Source organism: Crocuta crocuta, unplaced genomic scaffold (genome assembly GCF_008692635.1).
Source record: "Crocuta crocuta isolate KB4526 unplaced genomic scaffold, BGI_CrCroc_1.0 scaffold9, whole genome shotgun sequence".
NCBI classification, from domain to species: Eukaryota; Metazoa; Chordata; class Mammalia; order Carnivora; family Hyaenidae; genus Crocuta; species Crocuta crocuta.
The window spans coordinates 6,681,473-6,694,073 of NW_027551567.1; the positions used below are offsets into that span (position 1 = coordinate 6,681,473).

The window sequence follows — 12,601 nt, forward strand, 5'->3', positions numbered from 1 at the left end:
TGCTGGGCCAAGTTGGCCAGGGGACATGTGCTGGGTGCTGCCGGGGCCATCTGAGCAGCTCTAGAGCTCTCATCTAGAGAACGAAGGGAAGAAGCATTTATCCATCACCTTCCACACCTCATTGGTCATGCCGGGCCCACAGGTGTTGACTCCCCTGAATTTCCAGGCTGTGCAGGTATAAGTGCCCCAGGGAGGTCCTGAATGGCTTCACTAAATCAGAGCCAGACAATATCAGTGAGGAGGTGCTAGAGCAAGAGTTAGGGTTGAGTGAAATTTTCATTGATGCCTAAGAGGCAGTAATCTTTGAGACAATGGAAGACATTTGGGACAGCTCTGGGAGTCCCAGGAAATGGAGGCATCCCAGTTGAACTGTCTTCAGCTTTCCGAACACAGGCTTTTGTCCTATGGGGGCTGTACTTTCCAAAAGTCGTACCTCCAGCCTGCATCCTGCAAACCTGATTTGTCACAGGAAGGGCCAAATGAGGAGTCTGAAAATTTTGCTCATAAAGAATTAGAGTCAATGTAGACTACCTCCCAAGTATTTCTCATACTCAACTTGGGGTCTAGAAAGACTGGCCATAAAAATGGCTTTTGAAGACTGGATGTGCACATGCAAAAACTCAGAAGAAAACATAAGAGAAAAGCTTCATGACATAGAATTTGGCAATGATTTCTTGGTATGACACCAAAGACAGGCAGCAAAAGTAAAAATAGAAGAAAATATTTGTAAATCATATATCTGATAAGGGATTGATACCCAGAATCTCCTACAACTTGACAACAAAAAACCAACTCAATTTAAAAATGGGCATAGGTCTTTCATGGATGATTCTCAAAAGATATACAAATGGCCCACAAGCATATGCAAAGATGCAGATTACAAATCCTTAAGAACATGCAAATCAGAACTGCAATGAGACACCACCTCCCACCCAGCAAGATGACTATGGTATTAGTTTGCTATGGCTGCCTAACAAAATGTCCTGGCCCAGGTGGCTCCAACAGCCAAACCTTCTTTTCTCAGGTTCGGGAGGCTATAATTCCAAAGGTGTGGGCAGCTTTCTTCTTCAAGTCCTCTCTTTCGTGTGGAGGGACCAGCCTTTTCATTGTATCCGCACATAGCCTTTCCTCTATGTGCACACATCCGTAGTTTCTCTCTGAATAGCCTAATATATTCTTATTAGAACACTATTCAGATTGGATTAGGGCTAACCCCAATAGGCTCATTTTAATTTAATTACCTCTTGAAGGCCCTATCTATAAATATGGTTGTGTTGTGATTTACTGGGGGTTGGAACCTTAACATATGAATTTTGGGAGGACATAATTCAGTCCACAACAGGTGCTATCAGAAAAACAGAAGATAACAAGTTTTGGTGAGGATGTGGAAAAACCGGAACCCTTGTATACAGTTGATGAAAATATAAAATGACGCGGATGCTGTGGAAGGCAGTGTGGCAATCTGCAAAAATTTTTAAATAGAATTACTTTATAATTGGGGTTCCTGGGTGGCTCGGTCGGTTAGGCATCCAACTTGGGCTCTGGTCGTGGTCTTGCATTTCTGAGTTCTAGCCCCGCATAGGGCTCTGTGCTATATATATTATATACTATATATATGCTATATATATACTATATATACTAACTACTAAAAAAAAAAGATGGTAAATCTTATGTATACTTTACTACAATTAAAAATAAAACAAACAAAAAATAGCCATGGAGGTAAAAGAGGAGGAAAGCCATCAGAAAACGGGTGAGTAGGTGCCTGGCAGGCTCAGTCAGTGGCTATGCAACTCCTGATCTCAGGGTTATAAGTGCGAGTCCTACATTGGGTATAGAGATTACTTAAAAATTTTAAAAATCTTAAAAAGTAAAGAAAATGGGTGAATAGCTAAATGAATGGATGAATGAGAATAAGCAAGTGGAAAATGATAAATCCTTACAAAATCGTTTCATTACTAAATGGAGCTGTTTTAAACTACTAAATTTTGCTGATACAAACACATAGGTATTTCCTTTTTGGTTACCCAGAAATCTGCTGCAAGGCAGGAAAGGACTCTGTACATCTTGACCTCTTCCCCAGGCTTTGTGCAGTAGGCCATGGAGCATAATGGTTAGAATTAGACACTGAACTTGATGAGCAGTAACATGGTAGGATCCCTAGGGACTCAGGAGCTTCTCTAGCTATTGCTGCCCATTTACGGGATTCTCTTCAGGAACTCTGGCACAGGATCCTAAAGAGCTTTGTCCCACTGTACTCAATGAGGAATGAGAACAGCATAGAGATGTCAGCTCGTAAGCTATTCAATCTGGAGATGGTTACACTGGTGGTAGTTGTTAACGCACTAAGTCATACCTCTAATGCTAGAATTAGAGCAATCATCTTTGACATTCACCAGAAAGCAAAGTCATGCTTGCGTAAGGCCGTGAGGAAGTAGGAAATACAAAATCCTTGCAAAATCATTTTACGTTTGGAATAGACTGATTTTTCATTTGGATTTGGCTGATATTTATACCATCTGCCATTTGCCCATACTGTGTTCTGAACACACTATAATCTTCTCCAAGACATAAGAAAGTATGGAATTCACTTTAATTGCATGTATTAACTTTTAAATTAATTTAATTAACTGAATTTTATAAATATGATCAGTAAGGGTTTTTCTTAATGATAAAGTTATTTTATAATGATCACAATAAACATTAGCATTTATGAAGAATCTAAAAGAGATGACCAAGCTCAGAATGAAGGAAAGAGAAACTCATTTAAGTGACAAAAACTTGAGTTCCTCCCCTATACTCTTATAGTTGTTGCTATGTTTTGTTTGTTTGTTTGTTTTTTAACATTTATTTCTGAGAGACAGAGCATGAGCAGGGGAGAAGCAGAGAGAGAGGGAGTCACGGAATCCAAAGCAGTCTCCATGTTCTGAGCTGTCAGCACAGAGCCCGACACGGGGCTCAAAACCCATGAACAGTGAGATCATGACCTGAGCTGAAGTCAGAGGCTTAACTGACTGAGCCACCCATGCGCCCCAGTGTTTTAAAGCAGTTACTCCCATTATTTCAAATATTCTTTAGCCAGTTAGTGTCAAGAAAGATGAATCCCATTTGGCAAATAAAATTTTCATATAAAATGCAGGGACACCTGCGTGACTCAGTCAGTTGAGTGTCTGACTCTTGATTTCAGCTCAGGTTATGATCCCAGGGTCATGGGATTGAGCCCTGCATTGGGCTCTGTGCTGGGCCAGGAGCCTGCTTGGGATTCTCTCTCTCCGTCTGTCCCACTCCCTCACCTGTGCTTTCTCTCTCTCACAAAAAATTTTTTTTTGTTTTAAGATTAAAAATAAAATGCAAAACCCAGCTTGATCACCAATCTTTATTTTTATTTATTTGTGATCACTGGTCTTTAACAGACACAAATAAATATGCTTAAACATGTACAGATAACAGTAACTACAATGGAAGTGTCTAGAATCATTCTTTGTGATAAATGATTAATGAACCTTAGAATACTAACATAGAAAAAATCTGAGAGACAGGATTTCCATTTTAAAATATTTTAAGAGTTACCAGATGAAAGATAAGTTATAAATTTCCATGACATCAGGGAGTAGAAATATGACCACTGGATAAAAAGGAGAGTGGTGTATTACACATATTAATATCTTAGTTGATATTAAGCTAAGAGTTCCGATGGCCAGTAGGATTTTTAAGTTACATACTAACATCTGGAAAATGTAATTTTATGTTTTCAGAGTCTATCAGATTTTTTAAATGTTTCATTCATTTTTGAGAGAGCAAGCACAAGCGGAGGGACAAAGGATCCAAGGCAGGCTCTGTGTTGACAGACTGTTAGCAGAGAGCCTGATGTGGGGCTCAAACCCATGAACTGCAAGATCATGACCTGAGCCTAAGTCTGACACTCAACTGACTGAGCCACCCTGGCACCCTAAGTCTATCAGATTTTATCTCAAGTCTTCAATTGCAGGGGAAAAGTCATTTTAGGGTAAAGTAGGTCAGTTCAAGCTTCCCCAGAAGGGGGGCACTTTCCCCCCACAAGCACATCAAGCCATGCAGCAGGGCACAGGGCGTAGACAGGGAGTCACAAGGGGGTCACGCGACATGTATGACAGCTGCTGGTGGGACAGCGGGAAAGCCAGGTGGGCAGGGTCTGAGAACACAGCAACACAGTCTTCTTCTCTAACTCCTCCTCTGGCTTCCCTCAGTTCAGGGGATCATTATGTATTCAGAGGATGGGAGGAGGCAGAGTAGGGAGGAATTGGGTCACTTATTCATCCAGATCCTTCTTGAAGAATTCGACATTGGGAGTGTTGTTTTATTTGAAGTCCCTTGTTTTATTTGAGGCAATGGAAGCTTTAGATAGCATTTCTAGTGGCCAAATGGGTTAGAGTCACGGGGTGAGAGGGATGAGAGGAGAATTCTTCACGTGTGGCAGCAGTATTTTATGTTACTACCATTTACAAATGCTCAGTATTGCCAAACATTACTCTAGGCGCTTCACATTTAACTCTTACGATAGATAAGGAGATATACTGTGTCATAGATGACGAAAGTGAGGTTTGCACGATTTACATCTCCAATAGCACCTTTTTAAAGAATAAGAACTGAGATCTGAAACTATAACTGATTCAAAGTGTGTTGAGTTAATATTTTTTGTTCAACTATGTGCCAGCCACTGCTGTACATACCAGGAAACACATTAGCTTTAAACCACCACAGCGCTGCCTTCAAACACGCTGCATTCAAGAATTGAAAATTCTTGCTCACCAGAGGCATTTAGGCTAGACTAGAAGACCATGCTGCCAAGACAGTTTATATTGCACCGCAATCTGTAGTAGTGATTTCACATAAATAGAACGTTAAAACTTGAAGAAAATAATTATTTAATCCAACCACCCCCATAGTGGAAAACATAGTTTTCCCTTCTAATTCCACAAAATGCTTATTAAACTTTGGGTGCATGGTAACATTTACAGAGCCGCAGTCATGCTGAGACTACAGCAGAACTTGGTGTGGTCATACTGAGGTTGAGCCTAAAGCCAATAAGAAAGAAACCTTTCCCAAGGCACATCTCCAACATCTGAACAGTACTGACTGAATTCCAGAGCTTTATGAACCGCTGCAGGACAATGTGCAATCTCGTTAAAACGAAGAATTTATTGGAACATATGAGCAATGGGGATTAGGCATAAGCAAACCATGGCCCAACTGCCTACTGGTTGTGACAGGTCCAGCCTGACACTCTTTGGGGATGTGCCATGAAAGGCTTGCTTCAATCACGCAGTCATTATAGATGACACCATGAGCCATGGCTTAGATGGGCCATGGGAGCAATTCTGTTTGGAGTGCCTCTGCTCCACCCTGCTATTTCCAGAAATGAGCGACAGCTAAGAGTCACTGCATTTACTATCACTGATGCATAATCACACAGGAACACACTGGGAGATAATGACTGACACTTTTGCTCTTTGCCTTTATACCAGTGAGTGTACTGTGTTGTTTATTAGCACGTTGACTTTTTATTAGCACTGTTGACTTGAAAACTTGGTATATACTTTGAGGATTACAACACCATAAAACATAATGGCAAAGTCTCTCTCCCTTCCCTCATGATATTTCTGAACGTGCCTGTGGGTACATCTGACATATAGCACATTTGCAAGACATAATAACAACTACCATTCAATGTAATAAATAACATAGACAACTATATTTGCTTCATCTGCCCATTTGGCTAACATGTTTCCACTTTGAGTTCTGCTTTGTGCTCCTCAAATCCTAAAGGTGATGTGTTTAAATAGATGACTTCTAAATGTACATCTTGACCTTGAACCTTTTCTGAGTTATAGATTCATATATGCAGTAGCTGATTGACATTTCCTTTTTTTTCCTTAAGTTTTATTTATTTGTTTTGAGAGACACAGACAGCACGAGAAGGGGAAGGGCAGAGAGAGAGGCAGAAAAAGAGAATCCTAAGCACGCTCCTCACCATCAGCACAGAACCCAAGATAGGGCTTGAGCTCACAAAACCATGAGATCATTACCTGAACCAAAACAGAGTCAGTCACTCAACTGACTGAACCACCAGACTCCCAACATTTCCTTTTAAAGTTAACTCTTGGGGGGTGGCTGGGTGGCTCAGTCAAGTGAACGTCTGACTTCAGCTTAGGTTATGATCTCGTCACTCCATGAATTCGAGCCCTGCATCAGGATCTCTGCTGACAGTGAGGAGCCTGCTTCTCTGCCCCTCCCCAGCTCATGCTTTCTCTCTCTCTCAAAAATAAATACAAACATCGAAAAAATATTTTTTAATTAAAAAATAATAAAAAAAATTAAAACTTAACTCTTGGGCACCTGAGTGTCTCAGTCAGTTAAGCATCCAACTTAGGCTAAGGTCATGATCTCACGGTCCTGTCCATGAGTTTGAGCCCCACGTCAGGCTCTGTGCCCACTGCTCGGAGCCTGGAGCCTGCTTTGGATTCTGTGTCTCCCTCTCTCTGCCCTTCCTCTGCTTGGACTCTGTCTCTCTCTTTCAAAAATAAACATTAAAAAAATTAATAAATAAATGGTTAACTCTTACACACCTCCCCAAATCTATTTTCCCCCAATATTTCTACCAAGCCATAAATCTAAGTGTCCTCCTTGATTTCTCCTTTCCCTACATCTAATCTATTCATAAATCATTTCCGCCTTCAAATATATCTTTCATCTGTTTGTGTCTTTTTGCTCTCTGCTGCTACCACTACACCAGCCTGGTACAAGCTCCCATCACATATTCTCCAGATTTTTCTAACACCTTCAGAATTGTTCTCCTCCTTCCGCTCTTGCCCCTTACCATTCTTATTTTCACAATCAAAATTATAAAGATATAGATAGATAGATGATAGATAGATAGATAGATATAGATAGATAGACAGACAGATAGATAGATAATAGATATAATGTTCTCACTACCCTCCCACACTCGTCCCCTCTCCCACTTAAAATCCTTCCTGAGTTTCCATTATACTTAGAATAAAATCCAAACTCCGTACCATTGCCTCTAAGGTCCCACGTAACCTGGCTTTCCTTCTCCAGCCACATTTCAGACCACTTCCTGCTCATTCATCATCTCCAGCTACTCCTTTCTGTTCTGTAAACTCGCCCAAACTATTTTCACATCAAGGCATTTGCACATGTGGCCTCTGTCCAGCATGCTTATTCCTCACATCTTTGTATGACCGCAGGACCAATCATGTCTCAATTTAGATGCCTGCGCAGAGAAGTTCCCTGACCTCCATATCTGAAGCACGTCTCCCACAGCCCATCACACTCTATCACATTACCCTATTTGGAATATCTTATAGCAATTTTCTATAAGATATTTCAACTAAAATTATCTTATTTGCTTTCTTATTTATTATCTGTCTCCCACCATTAAAATATAAAATCTCTAGAGTGCCAGGGTGGCTCAGTCGCTTAAGCATCCGACTTCAGCTCAGGTCATGATCTCATGGACAAACATTAAATAAATAAATAATAAATAAATACATAAATAAAATATGAAACCCTTAAGGGTAGTGATCTGTTTGTCTTACTCACCCCTGTATCCTCAGTGCCTGGAACAGAGTCTAGTACATGGTAGCCACACTATGAATATTTGTTGAATGATTTGGCTTTTCCTTAGGGCACAAAACATATTTCAAGATAAGATATCTAGGTTGGTATAGAGTCCATTTGTTTGTTTATGATAAGAGATGCAACCCCAAAGATTCAAAGGTCTCCTAGTTTGCTTTTCTAATAAACTCCTTTCTCAGTCTTATTAATATGAATTAAATTTCTGCGTCTTAGACATTATGTTAATAGACATCACAAGTTCATTGAATGTGAAATCTGCTTTTCACAAAAGGCATAACTGTGGACTATTAGGTATTTTTAAAATAGTGAAAAATTAACATCTCCTTTCACTTTATTCTTTGAGAACACTGGTGTCATGGAGGAACTTTATATCCTTATAGTCACTGACAAAGACTCTTTCCTTAACTAAACTTTAGTCAAACTCCTCTGAGTCCTGTTCCTAACTAGGCCTCAATTTTTACCTCTAGAGAATTTGTAACTTGTAGCCAAAATGACTTCATCTACCTCCCGCACCAAGACTTGGACAAACACAAACAGCTTTTATCAGCTCAAATCTGTGTTCCTAGGATGAGGACCCCAACCCCTTCAAAATACCATGCCTGAGAAAACTCAACATTTCCTAAAGAATGTATTGTTTGTTCCAGACAAAATCTGACTATAGGCCCCTGACCTCCCTCTTCCTGGAGCATTTACTTTAGAAAGCATGCAATTGTAAATCTTTTTTGAGATTGTATATTCTAAAATCCAGGAATGCCTTTCTTAAGATAGGACCATCCTTTTGAAATGTAATCGTCAAGAAAGATAGGGCTCTGGGGCGCCTGGGTGGCTTAGTCGGTTGAGCGTCCGACTTTCGCTTAGGTCATGATCTCACGGTTCGTGCGTTCGAGCCCTGTGTCGGGCTCTGTGCTGACTGCCAGCTCAGAGCCTGGAGCCTGTTTCAGAGTCTGTATCTCCCTCTCTCTCTGACCCTCCCCTGCTCATGCTGTCTCTCTCTCTCTCCTAAAAATAAATAAAAAATATTTAAAAAAAAAAAAAAAAGAAAGATAGGGCTCTGTCTCCTAGTCTCTGTGGGAGAATAGGAGCCATTAACTTTGACCCCTGTTAGCAAAGACAGTATCAACACATTGGCCAAACCCTCCCCCTGCCCCACTGCCCTGACACAAACACACACACACACACACACACACAAACACACACACACACAATGTCCTTCAGTACTTTTAACAGATGCAGAGCTTAAAAAGCCTCCTGTCTTCTATTTTGCAGAGTTTAGCTCTGGTCTATACTGCTCTCTCTCCCATACTGCAGTAGCTTGAGTAAAATCTGTGTTGCCACTTTTAACAAAAGTCCAGTGAACAGTTTCTTTTTAACATCAGGAGCTAGCCAGTTATTGTGTGTGACATATTTGGCTCTATTTTAGTGTGGATGAATTCTTATAGATGGTGTACTACATTCAGTCAACATTTTCAACTCCCCAAGATGATTATATTCTTTAGTGATAATTCTTTTTTTTTTCCTTAAGCTTTCATTTTAATCTCAGTTAGTTAACATACAGTGTAACATTAGTTTCAGGCATACAATATAGTGATTCAACACTTCCATACATCACCCAGTGCTCATCACAACAGGTGCACTCCTTAATCCCCATCACCTATTTAACCCACCACCCCTTTGGTAACCATAAGTTTGTTCTCTACAGTTAAGAGTCTGTTTTGTGCTCTCTTTATATATATATATATTTTTCCCCCCTTCACTTGTCTGTTTTGTTTCTTAAATTTCCAATATGAGTAAAATCATACCGTATTTGTCTTTCTCTGACTGATTTATTTAGCTTAGCATTATACTTTCTAGCTCCATCCATGTCATTGCAAATGGCAAGATTTCATACTCTTTTATGGCTGAGTAATATTCCATTGTATATAATATACCACTTCTTTATCCATTCATCAATCAATGGACACTTGGACGGCTTCCATATCTTGTCTATTATAAATAATGCTGCTGTAAACATAAGGGTACATGTATCCCTTTGAATTAGTGTTCTTATGTTTTTCTGGGTAATACCAAGTAGTGCAATTATGGAATCATAAGGTAGTTCTATTTTTAACTTTTTGAGGGAACTCCATACTGTTTTCCAGAGTGGCTGTTCCAGTTTACATTCCCACCAACAGTGCAAGAGGGTTCCCCTTTCTCCACATCCTCACCAACACTTGTTTCTTGTATACTTGATTTTAGCCATTCTGACAAGTGTTAGGCGATAATCTCATTGTAGTTTTGATTTGTATTTCCCTGAGGATGAGGGATGTTAAGTATTTTTTTACTTATCTGTTGGCCATCTGTATTTCTTCTTTGGAGAAATGTCTATTCATGTCTTCTGTCCATTTTTTAATTGGATTATTTGGTTTTGGGGTGTTGAGTTTTATAAATTCTTTATACATTTTGGCTACTGACCAAATGACTAGGTATGTCATTTGCAAATATCTTCTCTCATTCCATAGACTGCCTTTTAGTTTTGTTGATTGTTTTTCATTGTGCAGAAGGTTTTTATTTTGAAATAGTACCAATAGTTCATTTTTTCTTTTGTTTCCTTTGCTTCTGGAGACCTATCTAGAAATAAGTTACGATGGCTGATGTCAAAGAACTTACCACCTGTGTTCTCTTCTAGGCTAAGGAATGCTTCTCAACCCTGTCTTCACTGTGATGGGAAATAGGCTCAGAGAAAGTCCTAGGGACAGATCTCTATCTAAATCCTCAAACCTGTCAGTGACAGGGCTCTGCACCCTTCTCCCGAAAATGGCTGTGTTTAGCCTGCTTGTGATGCCCAGCTGTGGCCCAGCTGAGGTCGCCAAGACTCTGAGAGCCCTGTGTTCCTTCACTCCTTGCTCCCTCACTCCTTTCCCTCTTCAGACAGAGAGGAGCACTCTCTGCCCCAGGGAGGCAGATTCATATCTGTTTTTAGATATTTTTTAAGCTTATTTACTTATTTTTGAGAGACAGCACACACACCCAAGTGGAGGAGGGGCAGAGAGAAGTAGAGACAGAATCCAAAGCAGACTCCACACCAGAACCATGAGATCATGACCTGAGTTGAGATCAAGAGTCATGACCTGAGTAGCATAACCCACTAGCACCACCCAGGTACCCCGTAGATTCATATCTGTTTTAAAGCTTTTCTCTACCCACTTAGCATCACAGGGGATTTCTAAACTGGAGTGGAAAGTCTGGTTAAAGTGCTTTTACAACAAATTAGTATGGCTGCTCCAGGACAGGACCCTGTTGCTCTCAGAATCCATGGTCCTCATGACCAACACAGATCTTTTGGAGCTAAACACCGTAGCTGCCATGACTTGTGGCACACTGGCTTGAGAATCAAAATAGTGAATAGGCACACAGGAGGTGTTTCAGGATTTAGGGCGTCTCAGCTGGTGCATGGGGGAGTCAGGGTTATGGATACCCACACACCCTGTCAGCTTAACACAGATATAATTACTGTCTTCTGGTAAATTTGATTCTAAAATTCTTGATCATGACCATTGGTGAGACATGTTCGCACAAATAAGTAATTTAAAAAAGTAAGAACGTTTTTATATTCACTCAAAAACTTATGACAGTTGAAATTATACTTAAAGATTCTATCAGCTCATTTTTTAAAAATTGACAAAACTAATAGTAAATTTCTTACAAAGATGAGAATGGATTTTGAATCCAATCAAATGCTCTCTTGATGAACAAGTATGCATTGTATGGATAGTCATCCTGCAGCTACCTTAGAGACTACTAAAAGTGTAGTTGGTGCTATAGATTTGAGGACAGAATTTGGTCCTTTGATCACTGCTCCAATAGGGATGAACCCCCTCTGGCTTCCCTACCACCACCAGCTATATCTTGAAATATGTACTACCTTTTTTGGCCTTGTCAACCTAAAGTCGTAAACTGAGGCAAGCTCAACATTTTCAAAAAGATGAATTTTTAGGGAATAGCAGAGGAATTGCAATTTAGGACATGCAAATGGTAGCAAGCTGCATGCCAGTCTCTTGAGGGTTTGGGATGGCCGTATTTATGGGCAGGGGATGTAAAGAGAAGAGAGCTCAGTTAGAGAAGAGAGCGTAGTCAGAGTCTGTGAAAATCAAAAGGAGTGGAGACCAGCTTTGAAAATCTCCAAGCAGACATAACCAGCCCAGCCACACAAACAGGGCTCAAGTCAGCTTTTTTTGAGACCAGCCTGATCTGGGTCATTTCTTGTTCATGCCTCTGGCAACCATAAGTAAAACTTCCCAAAGTTGATAGGAGGCAACCCGTGACCAATTCCCTGTCACTTAAGAAAAATCCAATATTATCAGTTTTCTGTGAATCAGGCATTTACAAGAAATCAATCTCTCAGTCCTTAGGTTTTATTTTCCTGAGAACACATGTGTGAGATTTTTTCATTTCATGTCCTTCAGTTCTGTTTTAGGCTGAAATTCTTTCTCGGGATACTAAAGTTGATGTGTGACTTGGCCTCTACCAGAGCTACTCAATAGAGCAGTGAGTTCTGCATGTTGTGGGAAGGAGAGAGGCACCTTTCTGATCCACTTTTGTTAGGTAGTTCTCACTGGGGCACAGAACAAAACTGTTTCCAATGATGGCCATCCACTGGAGGTTCTGGACTTCCAGGGCCTGCCTGGGTAAATCATTCTCTTTGCTTCATATCTGTTGGAAAGCTCTAATGTAGAAGAGGTTGAGTCCTTAAAAAGGCAACTGGAGGGGTGTCTGGTGGCTCAGTCGGTTGAGCATCTGACTCTTAATTCTGCTCAGGTCATGATCTCATGGTTGTGGGATTCTTAAGATTCTCTCTCTCCCTCTGCCCCTTTCCCCCACTTGTGTGCCCTTTCTCTCTTGGAAAGGAAAGGAAATGAAAGGAGAGGAGAGGAGAAGAGAGGAGAGGAGAGGAGAGGAGAGGAGAGGAGAGGGGAGGGGAGGGGAG

At 40.6% G+C, this 12,601-nt stretch overlaps 1 long non-coding RNA gene across 1 annotated transcript in view; it reads right to left on the reverse strand.

The window, feature by feature from the left end:
* Positions 1 to 12,601, reverse strand: part of LOC144220131 (uncharacterized) — an 84,526-nt gene that overhangs the window by 25,485 nt on the left and 46,440 nt on the right. The gene's annotated exons all lie outside the window — the stretch shown is intronic.